Raw genomic sequence first — 17,160 nt, 5'->3', positions numbered from 1 at the left:
TGTGGGGAAAAGAGATTTAATGAAGGTTCTTATGTAGCATTGTTCTTCAGGAGCGATGTTGTCGTGTCAACCTTCTACATTCTTAACCCAAAGTTCTGTCTGTGGGACAGAACTTTATACAAGATAACAAAAGGCCTACAAACAATAGAAACCTGTTAGGACCTCCTACAGGAGATTGGTCTGCCGAGAAGTATCTCTTTGTTATTCACACTGATCAGTTTTTATAGGCCATTTGGTTCACACCTTCACTGCAGACATATATGTTAATTACATCAGGGCACAGTTGCAATGTTACACATCAGACATTGATTACACATGAAAGAAATATACACAAAATCCTTCAATCCCCCATTTGATCTTATTTTGATCACACAAAAAATTAAAATAAAAGATTTTGTAAATCATGTACACATGCAGTATACAGGTTCTTGCTTGCGATCACTGAAAAAGGTTTCAATGCAAAAATGGATGCATTTCTTTGTGAAAATGCACGAGTCCTTTTTAAAATTTCATTTTGAAGTTGTAATCATGTGGACTTGGCGGATGTGGTAGTGTTTTGGTCTTTTTGTACTCTGCGGAGTCCTGCAGGTTATTTGCAAGTTAGAGTAATGTAAAAATGACGGACGTCGATGTGCTCTGTGGATCTTCCCAGGTTTCTGCTTGGTGAATGTGTCTAGCATAGGAGGTCTTTGCTTATTCTCAGGAACACCTGCAATCACACACAAGAGAAAAGGGAAACGTATCTTGCCAAAGAAAACAGATTATTCACAAACAACTTCTACCTAAAACTGTCCCTATTTAATTTTGGCAGGACACTACAGTGTTTACCAGTGGTGGTATGTGTACCTCTTCATCCTCAGACGACATGCTAGAGCCTAAAAACTCTAGTCCCGCAATATATGGACTCTAATAAACACTACTGCCATCTATCCCTCATCTCTAGGCAGACTAATTAATTTTCTAATAGAACTTGCTCTTCAGGATCCTGTCCTGCCAGGCTGAGTCGTTCAGGGTCGTTCAGGACTTGGCTGTCATTCATCTGAGCTTTAAGCATGTCTTCTGTTCTGAGTATGGGCATGGGCCTGCCTGTGGCATTTTTTTAAAGGGCTTAATCCAGGTTTCTTATGGGCATAATTGCTGTATTGCTTATCATCCCTCTGTTTTGCTGAACCTATCATCAACAGCATTTGTTCTCTGGAGGCATCATCTTTAACTTGCTTAATGTCTAAAGTCAAGTGTCTTTCTTGTTTGAGATTCCTTAATGCCGCTTGTGCACCCGTCTCCTTCACGGCTTGACTAACAGCATCATCTGCTAGGACATCACCTTTTGCTTCTATCATTGAGTTTTCTCTGTATGCTTCTGTTTTAAAAACTCCATCTGGTCTTGGATGAAATGCCACTAGCTGGTGCTGTAGAGAGGGGGTCTCTAGTTTCGCTGCCACTCAACAGCGTTTAGTAGAGTCTGTTTTTGTTCTACTGTCAGCTGCTGAAATCTTCTATCCAGGTGGTCCTCATCAACATTTTTGTCTCTTAATATCAGGCTGCAATCTCGAATCAAGTGTCCTTCCTTGTTGCAATACCTGCATCTTCCATGATTGGTTTTTGCACTTGTGTGTTTGTTATTTTCCACTCTCTTGTTGCTTTTCACAGATTTTGTTTGTAAGGCTCTCAGCTGGACATCTTGTGTTCTTTCAATCTTTGTTGACCATTCAACCAGCTGATTAAAAGCAACCCCAATGCTGTCCCAGTCATCATAACGAATTTTCAGAGCTTTAGAGATCTCTGGTTTCAGTCCATTAACAAATGCAGTTTTTAAAGGCATACCAGTGTCCTTGTCAAACTCCTCACTGTCATTCAAACCAGCATGTTCTAGCCAGGTTTGTTTGAAGCGATCTTCAAACTCTGTGACACTTTCCCCTGTCTTCTGCATGCAAGATGTAATTTTACCCCAATTAATTTCTGCAGGTTTTAATTCAAATAAGGATGTCTTTACGGCTTCCCATCCAGCTTCAATGTTCTCTTGAGACTCACCAACTTTGATGTTGACACTTTCAGTTAGCTTGTTTTGGTCACTGTCCCTCAAATTGACATTGAGAATGACTACTCCATCTAATGGATGTAGTGTGTAGATTTTGTGCAGTCTTTGTAAAACTTGCCAAACCTTCTGTGGATGCTTGTATACATCGGGCAGTTCCCTTGACCATTTGTCAATCTGCTCAGGTGTTGCGGGCTGGTATGTTCTATGTGGAACATATTTCTTCACCATTTTTGTCACAGTGCGAGATCGTCTCTCTCCATTCTCCTCATACTCCTCCTCATTGTCAACTTCAATTTCAGTCCTTCTGTTTTTGACAATAACAGGAGCGAGTCTGACCGTAGATCTGCTCTTTGGGACATAGGTGTGAATAGGTGATTTAGCCTCTCTATCTAAATCCCCGCTTTCACAGTGATCATGTGGTAGCTCTCTCAGCAGAGCCATTCGTTGTTGATTTTCAGTAACTTCTTGTTCAGTTACTTGCTTGTTGCAGCAGCTAGTTTCTTTAGTTGATGTCCTTGTTATAAAACAGTCTTTTGATTCCATTTGTTTGCAAATCAAATTCAAAATCATCTCGTTCTGGTTTAACAGACGTTCTTTATCTTTCTCTTCTAATGCTCGAACCTTAGCCTTCTCAGCTTCAATCTCACATTGTAGTTTGTCCATCTCACACTTCTGCAGGTGCTGTTGAATTTGTATGAGCAAAATCACAGACCATCCATCTTTCCTGGTGATTGTCCTTAAGCGCTGTATCTTTCCATAAGCCCTTTTGATGTCTGGCAAAGCCCACTGTCCACTCTCTGAGTGCTTGATACTGTATTTCCTACAGATGTCATCATGGCATGTCCTTATCTCCAGTCTTTTGTCCAAATATGCATTCAGATTTTCCATCATCTGATCAATGGTTACATTTGGAGGTTCTGTTCCATGTCGTTCTGTAGTGGGTCTCAGGTTAGATCCACAACCATTGTTTTTCATAGACTCAGCCATGGCCAGTACAGGAGAAGTGCCCTCAGAGGTGTGAAAACAAAATAAAAGGTGTTAGATCTGTTAAAGGTGCTTATTCAGACGGACCATTTGGAGTATACAGACAAACCCACTCAAACATACATTTCTAAAATGTACTCTTAATAACAATAATTAGTTTGCGCTAACTTATTGTTTTGTTCTTAATACAACAATTAAGAATAAAATGCATCTACAGTTTGCACACCAATAAACATTAGACTTTACAGTTTAAAATCTTAAATTCTTTCTGAATCCTCCTTCAGAATGCTCAATTACAGTTCTTAGTTTTCTATTTTTCACTCAGAACTTTCCATATCTTTCAATGGAAGGCAAATTGACTTAAAGTTCCATAATTTTGGTTCTAGACCATCTTTTTCTAACCTTGTTAGAATCTAACCAAATAGTGGCTACTGATTAGCACCCAGTCAAGAATCCTAAAATCTTGCAGCAATATCAGTCCCAAACTATTTCTATGACTTCTACAGTTTCTGGCTGAATGGACTAAATTGTTCTTTAACAATTCCTACAGACATTTAGAAAAAGGACCAAGCTTCTACTTCTACAATCTCTATATGAACGGACTAAATTGTTTCTAAACAATTCCTACAGACATTTAGAGAAAGGACCAAGCTTTTACTTCTACAATCTCTAAATGAACGGACTAAATTGTTTCTAAACAATTCCTACAGACATTTAGAGAAGGGACCAAGCTTCTACTTCTACAATCTCTAGATGAACGGACTAAATTGTTTCTTAACAATTCCTACAGACATTTAGAGAAAGGACCAAGTCTGAAATGATTAACAATGCTACACCATGAACATTGGTCTGCTTAATTTCTTAAGTAGTTCTTTAAAAGAGCTGATAAGTTTCACTCACCAAATGAAGATTTTTAAGACAAAGTCATCAAGAAGGTTGCTTCCACAAACAGAGTCCACAAACATAGTCGATTTGTCTTCAATAATCTTCAGAAACTAGAATCTTCCAAATTCTTCAGTTCTCGTCTTGTTGCAGTGATGAGTGCTCTTCTTATCTGTCTCTCCTGGCTGGCTCGCCAAATTGTTAGATTTTCTTGAATTTGGCTGCTCAGTCTTTCATGGCTCGCCAACGTATTAGAATGTATCTAATACGTAAAATAATAAGCAGGACCAAGTGCATGTGGGGAAAAGAGATTTAATGAAGGTTCTTATGTAGCATTGTTCTTCAGGAGCGATGTTGTCGTGTCAACCTTCTACATTCTTAACCCAAAGTTCTGTCTGTGGGACAGAACTTTATACAAGATAACAAAAGGCCTACAAACAATAGAAACCTGTTAGGACCTCCTACAGGAGATTGGTCTGCCGAGAAGTATCTCTTTGTTATTCACACTGATCAGTTTTTATAGGCCATTTGGTTCACACCTTCACTGCAGACATATATGTTAATTACATCAGGGCACAGTTGCAATGTTACACATCAGACATTGATTACACATGAAAGAAATATACACAAAATCCTTCAGCAGCAAGACACACCCAGTGATAAAGGGATGTGCTCTCCTTAAATCACAGCCTATTCATCAGGTACTCCTGAGTAAGTCCTACAATGTGTTGAAACAACATGATTTTATTTTTTTGCAAAATGCTCTGACTTTTCTGAATTGTCTTTTTAGAAACCATCCACGAAGATATATAGACTTTTGTGCTGTCTTATTTTTTTCTGTTGCTTTATTATTACATTTTTTTAGGTGCTGTGTTAAGAAATCCTGCCTACAAAGTTCCACTGAGGCTGATATAAAGATGACTGTGAGAAACTGGCTGCGGCTGTCTGAGCAGAGACAGGAATGGGGGCGGCAAAGGCGGGACAAGCAAGCATCTTAAGTGAAATAATTGATTGGACTGATTCTGGAGTATGACTTATTCTGGAGGGAATTTCTTATTTTTGTTGCAGTTTGCTATGGGACGGTTTCAAGGACAGGGATTAGACTAGTTCTAGACTAAAATAAATGTAAGAGCTGTCCAAACTGAAAACAACTTGCACTGACATATCATAAAATACATCAGTGTCTTTTGTGATGCTTCAAAATGCACACAAGTAATGTTTTCATTAAGACATGTTATTAAAACTAGTTATATTTCAGAATTAAACTAAGGCCTAGTCCCGGTTTAGGATAATCCCTGTCCGGGAAACCACCCCAAAGTGTCATTTGTGGAGTGTTAAAATAAATGAAACTGCCTTTGCAAAAACAAAGTAAAAAAAAAATGTCCAGATGCCCTTCTGTTTTGTTATTTCTCCTGGAAAACTCACTGATCCATTTTTTTTCTGTTAGACTGACATTTACCAGGTTGTCATATTGTGTATGAAATACACCCTACACATAACAATCACTTACTTTCAATTTACGGTAAACTTTTTTTGTCATAAAACCTGGCAACTCAAAAGGAAGCGGCTGCAGACTGCGCAGCCACGGACGGAGTCTTGCATGCAAGTGGGCTAGTTGCCTACTTCTCCACTAGCTCTTGTCAAATTGTTAGGGAAGAAATTGTATGATTAACACACTGTTATTGAGGGTTGATTGTTGTTGATACACAATATGAAATAAGTTAGCCTGCAGGGGTCTCCAACATTGTGAGCAAGGGCTAAAACAATATGGATAAAACAATCTGGAGGGCTACTTTTTTATTTATTCTACTCAAAACTTTTTTGTTTTACTTACTGATTTTATTTTATTTTACTTTTTGATATGTTTTAGTATTGTTTAACATGTTAACATACGTAAACCAAGCCAAGTTAATATAAAACATATGTATGTAATAAATAAATATTACAATTGAGACTAATAGAATGTGCTTGCACCATGGAGACCCCTGGCCTAAACAAATCAATTATATAACGGTGGGATCCTGATGCCTCGCTCCCTTTAACACTGGAACAGCTGCTTTATAAGCATGCTGTGACGTTTACAGCGATGCAGCCGAAAATCAGCTGTGTTCAATGGGAGAGCGAATTCACGCTTAATTAATGCACAGATACTGATCGTTTCTTAGGACACCGATGTGTCGTCACGAGCCGCAGGGTTTAATTTGGATTTGTCTGTGCATGTTTTTTTTGTCTATCAGAGTTTGATTCACTTGTACGACTGACAGACTGAAACGGTTGGAGTTAAAAATGTACATTTGTGTTATGTATTAGCACGGGTGCCAGATTAATACGGATAACTGTGAGGTATCTGAACGTGTTGTCTAATTTTGATCAGTGTTCTTTTTGTATTATTTTTGTATTATTTCATTTTATATATATTTTTTAAAATGTTTTAATGTTGTGGTTAAATGTAGTGTGTTATGGAAATGTGTTTTTGGCAATGTTTTTTGAAAACCAGTGTTTAATAAATAGCTTTTATATACTCTAGTGATGGTCTTTCATTATTAATTAATCATTAGCTAATGGTTTGCAAATATATCATTATGTTGTGACTTTACTTATTGAGGCACATCATTATTAACTCATTATTTAGTAATAGTATTAATTAACACACTACTAATGCTGTAATTAATAATATATTAATGCTATATTAGTTTACCTGTATTATCTGGAAGTTGAAATATAAGGCTTTGGCTCATTGTGGTAATTAACAAATTAATTAACACTATTAGTTCATAAAAGAAGTGATGGAATTAATCCACAATTACATATTTAATTAATAACAATTCATATATGAACTAATATATTAATCAGACAGACTCTTCATTAGTTGCTAATGAGGCAATCATTAATGAATAGCTAATGAATAGCTTAGATAATCATTAGTAATACATTAATTCAGTATTATCCGTGCATTAGTTAAGCATGAATTCATGATTATTAGTGCACCCTTATTGGAAAATGTTACCGAGTCTTCTGCGCGGTTTTAGAAGCTAAATGTGTACAATTATGTTTAGCTTATAATAGTTCATTCTTCAGAGTTCATATTGATGATCTTATATAGTCCATTTAAAAATGTTCTTACGAACTGACTGTATTCGTCAGAAAAACACCAAATACCTTATATTCTCTTTATGTCGCTGTTCTCTGTATGTATGTGTGGTATTCTGTCCTCCGCTCATGACCAAAAAGCGTGGCCGGCAAAATAAAAATTAATATTACGTTGATCTTTAAGAGTATGCGCTTCGCACGCGCACGCCCTTTGCTGACACAGAAATTGCAAAAAGCACAATCGACTAAAGTTTTAAATATGACGTTGACTTTTAAAAGTCAAAAGCATGCTGCAATCAAATGTGCTGCTGATGGGCATGCAAATGTAATTTCTGTGCACTGAAGGCTGTTTTTTGAAAAGCGATTAAAGATAATACTGCATGTTTTGGCATTTCGTAGTTTATTGCAGTAGTAGTTCATTTGTTACCTAATGAGATGCACGGTGTTCTTTTTAATGTTCTTTTTCTTTAATATTCACAACACTTATCAACAAAACATTGATTAAAATTAAGAGACAAGTTAAATTAAACGAAATTCATTTGAAGCAAACATTTGAAGCAAACAAATTATGTCTTATAACCCCATTTGTATCGTCATATTAGCCTTCAATACAACGCCCAGGGCGAATTAAATTAAAACAAAACATTAACAACATTACAACAATATTTAAACACAACAATACTCAAACATAAATATAAAACACACATTCTCTATTAGGATGCATGTTAAAAACAATTTGATATAGCGTTTATAATAGCTGCACTTACTATTTTGGGCAAAACCTCTGTTGCAAACCTGAATAAGAATGAATCACTTTCACAAATGATGCGCTGTCACATTAAAACCTGCTTTTAGTCATTTAAAATTTAACTAAATTATGGCTTAGACAATTCTCCTATTTCATGTTTATTTAGAAAATACTTTTTACTACGCCTATTAAGTTATTTCCTTGAATAAAGCTCTTGCTGTCCTTTTGTATTAACACAAATATTTTTCCTTTTTCATGAAACATACAGTTTGGAATCAGCATGAACGCTTTTTAGTGGCATGAGATCTTACCTTGAAATATCAAACTGTAGGGCTGTCGACTATTTGTGGTTACTTTGCATAGCAATTAGCAAACCCACCAAACAGATCCCAAACCAAAATATTGCCTACTCACCCATATCCATACCCGCACGCAAAATCAAATTAAAAACCACCAGAACCGACAAATATGTAATTGCATCGTCATGCTTGCACGCTGTTTTTTAAAAGTGTCTCACTTTTACTTAACACAAAGTCATTCACAGAAGTTTTATATTAATTTACTTTACATTTTACTGCAGTGTTATTATTTACGTGTACAATATAAAAACGGAAAAGTGATGACGGTGGGGCCCCCTAGCGTACTTATGGGCCCATACTATGGAACGATATTCCGGACAATATTACAAAGGAATTGCAAATTGTATTTGCAATTGTGTTTCCTACTTGTGGGTGTAAAAACTGTGACTTAATTCAAACGCAAATGCAAACTGTTTGCATTTCCGTTTACGCGAACGTGCAATGTATGCCAAATTTCAAATATAAAATCATTGTCCATTTGCAATTGAATTTCCTATGTCTTTCGAGTTATGGCCCTGCCATATTTCAATCTCAATTGCGGTTTATCGTTTGCTATTTCGCTTCCTCTGGCGTCGCGTACTGATCTTGACAAAACTCATGCTGCGTCCGAAACCGCCTACTACATACTATATAGTACGCGAAAAGCAGTAGGCGAGGCGAGTAGTATGTCCGAATACATAGTATTCGAAAAACAGTATGCGAAAAGTACCCGGATGACCTACTACTTCCGGTTAGATTTTGCAGTGTGCATACGATGGACGCTTCACTATCCCATGATGCCCCGGACGAGGAGTTATCCAACGAAGAAGAAGAGGCACGCGGATGTTTTCGCGCTGAAATGACACGACGTGATGACGACGTATGTCACGTGATGTAACAACATGGCGGATGTAGTACGTCCGAATCTCAGGCTGTTTCTCAATTCCAAGAACGCAAAGAACGGACTTGCGTCCTCGTGGAGATCGGTCTTGCCAGGCGACCTTGGAAGAACGAACTCGGAAGTTTTGCCGCAATGACTTCTGGGGCGTAAAGCGATTTCAGCAAGTCTGCACTCGATGCATCCTCGATATCAAGAACACATCCGGGTATTTTCGCGCGTCCTCTGTCCTTGCGTTCTTGAGAATTGGAATGAACTTCGACCGTTAATGATGACGTAGAGCGAGAACACGAGGACGCAAGATCGCTGAAGAACGCATATTGAGAAACAGCCTCATTCATACTACCAGGATTCATACTATACAGTACCTACTGTTTTAACGCCAAGTAAGTAGGCACTTCATCTAATTCAGTACCTACTATACAGTATGCGGTTTCGGACGCAGCCTCAATGTCCGTACTTAAAGCGTAACTAAACCCCTGGTCAGAGCCTGACTCCACCCACTGGCAATATTTGAAAAATGCAAGAAAAGTGGGCAGATCCCAACGGAGAGAGAGGGGACGAACTAAGCTCGTACCAAGTGTGTGGTGAGATCGTAACAAGGGCGTGGTGAGCTTGATCCTGCTTACGTCACGAGTCATTTTTTGGACCCAATATCCAATAGGAAAATTCAACTGCAGTAGCCACTGTTCAACCTGAAGAGGGCAGCACTCAGACGTTTTTACACCATATATTGCAGTATTGAAACACTTTATATCCAAATGTCAAAAAAGTTACTAAAATCAATGAACACCACTAATAAAGCATCATTTTTACAGATCATTAACTAAAAAAAGTTGGTTTAGGGTTTAGTTACTCTTTAAACTTGTCAATCACAGTGTTGGGGGTGGGGTTATATTATAGGGCGTGTTTGGAAGCGACGTCACTCACAGTCGACCACGCTTCACTGTGCTTAAAAGGCCACAAGGGGGAGCACAAGAAAAGCTTAAATGATAACGCAGAAAAATTTTCATACATTAAATTATATATTACCTCAGTTATATTTCATCAATTAATCAAATAAGCTTAAGCACTGTTTATTCACTTGCATAAACTTGCATTAACTTGCTAGTAAAGAAAGATGCCATTTTAAAGCATTTTAATAAAAAAAGAGCTCATGCTGTGTTAATCAGATGTGATAAGAGCTAGTGAAGTATCAAGTAAATGTGGGTACATTACTTTAATTCATGCTAATAACATTTTATTTTAATAGTGATTGGTTATGGAAGGACGGGGATGACTGGCTTAATGCGTTTTAACAGAGAACAAAAAACACCCTCCTTCTCCTTCAATAAATATTCTTTCTTCAGGGTTCTAGAGCATCAGTCCACATAGATCTCTCACCCTCTCCAGAAAGATCGCATTTGCAGCTTTTATCCTGTTTCCCCACGACAATTAATGACGAGAAACATCTCATGCTGAACCTGACCCTTACGAAAATTAACCATGGTTTTACTACATTTAAAGGAGCATTTCACCCGTAGAAACATTCATCTTTATTGAAAGTGTGTTATATTTGTAGGTGAAATTTAACATACATTTAGAATTTGGTGCCTATTTGACCGAGAAAAGGGGTGTTTGTAGTCTCACTCCCTCAACAAAGATATTTGACTTCCTTCTTTCAATGATGCAAAATGATGATTTTTACATCATTGAAAGAAGGAAGTGCAACACTGAAATCTGTATTTCTCCTGTCTCAGCAGCAACTGAGAAAATTATGCATGACCATTCAAAAACATGTCTGGGGATCTAACTATACAAAGCTTAATGCAAATGGGTGAAGTGTCCCTTTAATGGTTTTGACAGCCATGGTTTTCAAAAATCATAGTTAAACCATGGTTTTGCTGATAGTAAACAATAAACCAAAAACCATAGCAAACATATGGACGTTTTATGACCGTTGAAAAGACGACCCTTCGTCACGTCCCATCACGGTTGAAAAATACCCTAAATTAAAGTTGAGCGGACGTCTTTGACGTCATTTGGCCGTGAATTACACGTCTTTTCTGCCCGTCCCTGGACGTCTAAATGTGCCGTCATCTGGATGTGTTGCTGCATAGTTTAAATGTATGCATATAAAATGAATATACACCCATTGTGTAACATCGTGAAAGGCAATCAATTGTATTGAGGTTTAACACATATTCACAAAGGTTCAAAATCAGTTCAAAATTGGTCCAGTCAGACCTGAACGTCCATAAACCGTTTTAACCACGTGTACTTCACAAACACATTAAAGAATACATTATTTGTGGCCATAACAAAAAAAGAAGCATGTTCTGATTTAGCACTTTTTATTTTTTTTAACCATTTAACTATAATAACAACTTCAAAACACTTTCTATAAAGGGATAGTTCACCCAAAAATTAATATTTAGTCATTTATTCCCTCTCATGTTTCAAACCTGTATACCCTTCTATGTTCTGCTGAACACAAAGATATGTGAAAGAATGTTTTTAACAAAGCAGATCCCACAACCCATTACTACAATTGTAAAAAAAATATTGACAGTAAATTGGTTGTGAAGTTACAAACATTCTTCAATCTTTGTGTTCAGCAGAAAATACAAAGGTATACAGGTTTGAAACATGTGGATTAGAAAATTATAACAATTTTCCTTTTTTGGTGAACTCTCTCTTTAACACGTCACAGCTGTTTGGCTTTTTTGTATCCACCACCCCCAGCTCTTCCTGGAGCATGCTTGAGGTGGTCTGCCATAGCTGCATCTATTTCTGAGTCTGTGGCATTTGGGCTCCACCTCTTCACAGCATCTGAAGGAAGAGAAGAATATGTTTCTTTTTCAAATAAATACAATTAAAATTTTGAGGTAAATGACATGCACTTACTTTCAAAATCTTTATGGTCTACAGCTAAAATGATATATTAATATTATATATATTATTGTACAAAATATGTTCTGCTTTAAATAAGTGTTAGATCAGTTGTGGGGGATACAGCATTTGTCCCCTCCCTCTACAAAACCACTGTGGTGCCCTTGAGAAAGACCCTAAACTAGGTGTGTCAAAAAATGAACAGGATATTTCTGATAAAGACAGGTGAGCTGTGATGTCCCCTGAATAGATCAAGCATAACAATAAAATTACAATCAATATACAAGAACAAGTTTTTTTAGATCAACATTCCCCAAATTACCTTGAATAACATAATACAAAGGTGTGCCTTTAAAAGACTTCTTTTCCAGATGTCCACCACCCCTCATATTGAACTTTGCCATAAGACAATTTGACATCATTCTGTGAAAGAAATGTAAGATTACTTCACCTTAGACAAATAACCTAAAAGGTCAATAAATCACAATTAACAGTAATGAGCAATTGCATACAATGTTTAAACATACACTATGTGTTAACACTTCACAACTTCACTTGTTTCATCTACCATGTAACAAGTGCTATGAACTATATCCTCATCCCTAACTTTGGGTGACAAGTAATGGCTTACACTGAAATTATGTTTTAATTTCTTGTTTTCAGTATGGCTGACTGTTTAAGTCATTACGAACATTAAAACTTCTCAACAAGTGATGTGTGAAGGATTAAATCCTGAATTGAAGTAATATAAATAGCTGGGTTAATTATGGTTGTAATCAATATATATTCCTGAAATATTATGCAGGATTACACAAATCAAGAGAAATACATACCTGTTCATAACGTTGTTCACGCAGTCTCTGACAGAATATCCACCAACTCAGACAGTTGCTGGACCTAAATGTGAAAACAATTGAAATAATGTTATAGAAAGATAGATGGAAATATATATACATATTATTTATGTCACAACTTACGCAGATCACCTTGTTATCAACATATTTGATGTATTCATAATGCACAATACACAGTCATATAGCATTTCTTACATGTTGCATTTGAAGCTGAGGCCATAGGTGAAGAATCAGGTAGTCTCCATCCGGTAATTTTTTCGTTGTTACCTCACCTGTACAAATATAGTTAATTATATGGTAGTGTAAAATATTAACAGTAAATCACTTCACAGTGTAATACTGCATTAGTTATGAAATCAGCTGGCTGTACTTTTAGGTCTTTGTGGTTGAGCAATGACAGATATTATAAGCTCTGTATTTGTAACTATTAACTCAGATTCAGAGAAATGTAAATATGTTTATACTCTTAGCTTTGTTGTCACTAATGTAAAATCTTGCATGACACCTTGCATGTAATTTCATTAAGTACAATAAACATACACATGCACAATGTATTTTAAAAAATACATAGTAGTGTAAAATATTAAAATAAATCACTTTTTATATTAAAGTTTTTGGATATTATGTTGACATTCAGGCAAAACCCTGACTCATGGAATACATTTTTACCTAAAAATGAGAATGACATTATAAAGGCAAAAGTGTATGCACTTAGGAGCCAAGCAATGTGTTTGTATAGTGTGGGAATGCACCAAAAAAAGCATCAGTAGCACGTACGTCTCATAGTGTCACAGCTTATTCTAGGGTATAGATCAATCACACCATTGTGATACCGATGTTTACTGTCATGAAGTGTGCCTGTGTAAACAAAATACACCAAAACAATTTATATACATTTTTGAGTTTCATATCAAAATATATAAAAGTAATTTTTGAAAGAATCATGTTTTTTCGTAGTATTAAGCAAAAGCAGTCAAAAACTTACAACTTAATGTAGGGTAGACAAAGTCAGGGGTCGGGCACGCCTCATCTAAGTGTGGTGGACACAAAACTTGATCTTTAGCACAAACAAGGACATATGAAACATTAGAACATTAACAAATGTGTAGACTGTTTAAGTCATATCTACAAAAATTCATATCTACAGTTTTCCATACCTTTTTTTATTGTTTGTAGAATGCACATCTTTATTTGTGTTGACCTTCAACTGTAAATAAAACGAAATTGTAATTAATGATATTAACTCCACAATAACAACTCTAATTTGTTAATGTATTTTCAAACTGAGACATTTACCTGACTTGGGTTTTGGGTGGTTATATTTTGGAGGGTCTGTGTAGGACACAGTGCCTTTAACAGCTTGTTTATTTTTATTTGGATGAGGTTCTGCTTTTCCTTTGTACAAAACAAAAGCAAAGGAAGTTAATCAAACAAACACTTCTGCTAAACTTTTAATGCAAAACAGTATTTAATATTTTGCATGTGCAATGTTTAGGCAATCAACTCATTGTAATTCCATTAATGCCAAATAACTTTTATTTTTCAGATAATGTACTTTCTGAAAGAAACTTTCAAGAGGCTACATTAATAAGTTACTTTGACTGTATCCTTAAACATACTTTATACCATGTATAAGTTCAAAGTACGTTAGCTTTTAGCCTTCTAGCTAATTATTGCAATACTCAGTGTGGACAATTCTGGCAACGTTTATTTCGGAGCCTTCGTGTCAAACAAGTAAAACTTAAGCACGTTAATCAAATAATACACAATGTACTTACCCAACAGTAGATTTTGAATGATATATAGACACGTGTAAAGACCTAGTGACGTCCTCTTACAACCGATTCACAACAGGGTATAAATATTGAAGCACGCGTAGTAAAAGTCAAAGTAACAATTATACATGCAACCCCATAGAACTATAGACATGTACAAATGTATCTGAATGCATTTTTATGAAATGTTCTGTGTTACATATTTTCACCGATTTGTGCCGTCATACCGCGTTGGCCAGGGACACGACGTTGCGGTCGGACCAATGTTTGCTGGGATGTCTGAGGGAAATTTGGCAATTTTAGTGTATAACGTTAAAGTCCTTCACCGTCAAGCTTTATTATATGAAACATGTATTTATGTATGTATTTATATTCCTGTGTTTATCAAACCAGAGCGGTGATGATGGAAAGGCAGACCAAAGGGTGAAAGAAGTTCTTCTAAATGGCTCTGGTTTTGCCTTCTATTTATAAAAGACTTAATTCTGTATGTTCAGTCTGTATGATAAGTGAATAAAGCTTTTGTTTTTATGTGACTGAAGTTCATTATTTGTTAACAACACCAGCATAAATTATTTGATAAATAATTTTAAAAAGTTTATTAAAAATTCCCAAATAATAAATATTAATTGAAGTAACACATAATTGACAGAGTCTTTGCTGTAAGTTTTTAAAGATTCAACTGATTAAAACATTTTAGTTGAATGAACTATAAAGCTAGTTGAGCAAACATACTTTTTTATATTTGAGTCAAGATTGGGCCAACTAAAAAACATCAATCCAGGTAACACTTTGGAGTCAGAAATTGAGTGAACGTAAAATTTCTGTGGAACTAGTTACTAAAAAATAATTCATTGAGCCAACAATTTATTTTTTACAGTGTAATAAAAAATAGGTTTGTTGTAAAGTATTCCTTTAAAGGGTCAGCCTAATATTAGAAATTAAATGTTTTTGAGTTATGTGTTGCTTGTACACAACCACACTGTAAGAATAAAAAACTGTCCACTCCTTATTTTATAATCCCATAAAGCTTTAACAATCTGATGGGACAAGCTGTTGGCATTTTTCTGAGCAAACTGATGTCTGTCACGACAGGGTAGGGAAGTAAGGACGCAAGTGCAGAGTTCACATGAAATAAATAACATTTAATAAAAATCAGGAAACAAAACACGAGTAACATACAACATCGGGTAAAACAGTAACATACAACATCGGGTAAAACAGGAACATCCAACTCAGGAACAGACAGGGAAGAAATGACAATGATCCAGCCGTGAGCAAACAGAAGACAGAGGTATATATACACAGACTAAATGACAAACAGGTGTGATGAGGCAGGTAATTAATCAATGAATGTCCAGGTGATAACAATCGGAACAGAAACAAGACACGACACGGATTAACCGTGACATGTCACGTTCGTCAGGACCCGGCCACAACTGTCCAAAGATCACAGTTAGGTCATCATTTATATTTTAAATGTTCTTTACATTATCATTGCTGCACTTTCAATATAAACAATAAAGCAAGACAATTGTCCTATTAAAACTGTGTTTGTTTTTGTTATAGATAAGAGTAAACGAAAAGAGAAGCAGCAGTTCATTTACATTTATAGAGACCAGCACTTTATTCTGCACACCCAAAAATTTTAATATGGTAGCCTATAATAAATCATCTACAAGATATTTGATTCTGAAACTTGACAGATACATTCACACCTTAGACTAGGGATTGGTACCGAAACTCAGTATTAAATGGGCCCCGGGGCTAAATTACGAAAAACTGAATATCAATAAGTTCAGTCTTTTTACATTCTGCTGTCAGTACTCAGGAAAAAAGTCTTGCATGTTATTGCTACATTAGGGTTATCTTGCACATTTTATCTCACCAACTGTTTGCGGTAATATTAAGAAATGCGTCTATGATGCATGTTTATGTTCCAAAACCAGCAGAGCATGCGCGCAAGCCTCTGTCTCTCACGCAGCTTTTGTCTATACTGCTACAGCGCAATTGTCCTATTAAAAACTGTGTTTGTTTTTGTTATAGATAAGAGTAAACGAAAAGGGAAGCAGAAGCTCATTTATATTTATAGAGATCAGCACTTTATTCTGCACACCCAAAAATTTTAATATGGTAGCCTATAATAAATCATCTATAAGATATTTGATTCTGAAACTTGACAGATACATTCACACCTTAGACTAGGGATTGGTACCGAAACTCAGTATTAAATGGGCTTTGGGGCTAAATTACGAAAAACTGAATATCAATGAGTTCAGTCTTTTTACATTCTGCTGTCAGTACTCAGGAAAAAAGTCTTGCATGTTATTGCTACATTAGGGTTATCTTGCACATTTTATCTCACCAACTGTTTGCGGTCCCAGATAGCAATTTATTTTGGGCCGGATCCGCATGAAAGCCTTTAGATCCGTCTGTAGCGGACATACGGTATATCTGACTGTGGGCCAGATCTGCACCTGATAAGATTTCAGCTCTGCTAGCAAAGCTGTTTTTTCATCGATTTACAGATTTGTCCCAGGTCCGTTTTCCGCAACTCAACCGGAAGTCAGGAGATGCGTTTAAAATACAAAACACTAATTTGGCCCAAACCTGTGATACGGATATGGGCAGAAGGAGCAGGTGGTATAAATTGAACAGAGAAGTCAACTAGCTGGCTGCTGTAGA

At 36.2% G+C, this 17,160-nt stretch overlaps 1 long non-coding RNA gene across 3 annotated transcripts; it reads right to left on the bottom strand.

Moving 5' to 3' along the window:
* Window positions 1–11,125: 11,125 nt before the first annotated feature.
* LOC141369261 (uncharacterized) lies at window positions 11,126–13,897 on the bottom strand. 3 transcript variants are annotated; one of them, XR_012372832.1, is made up of 6 exons: window positions 13,861–13,897; window positions 13,689–13,760; window positions 12,899–13,561; window positions 12,683–12,746; window positions 12,172–12,272; window positions 11,126–11,789 (listed from the first exon to the last, which is right to left on the bottom strand). It is a non-coding gene; the product is annotated as an uncharacterized lncRNA (long non-coding RNA). The 3 variants fall into 3 exon arrangements; XR_012372833.1 differs by having other exon boundaries at window positions 13,689–13,733; XR_012372831.1 differs by lacking the exon at window positions 13,861–13,897 and having other exon boundaries at window positions 13,689–13,840.
* Window positions 13,898–17,160: the final 3,263 nt, after the last annotated feature.

This window comes from Misgurnus anguillicaudatus, chromosome 13 (genome assembly GCF_027580225.2).
Source record: "Misgurnus anguillicaudatus chromosome 13, ASM2758022v2, whole genome shotgun sequence".
Taxonomy (NCBI): Eukaryota; Metazoa; Chordata; class Actinopteri; order Cypriniformes; family Cobitidae; genus Misgurnus; species Misgurnus anguillicaudatus.
This window is presented reverse-complemented; position numbering and strand designations above follow the sequence as displayed.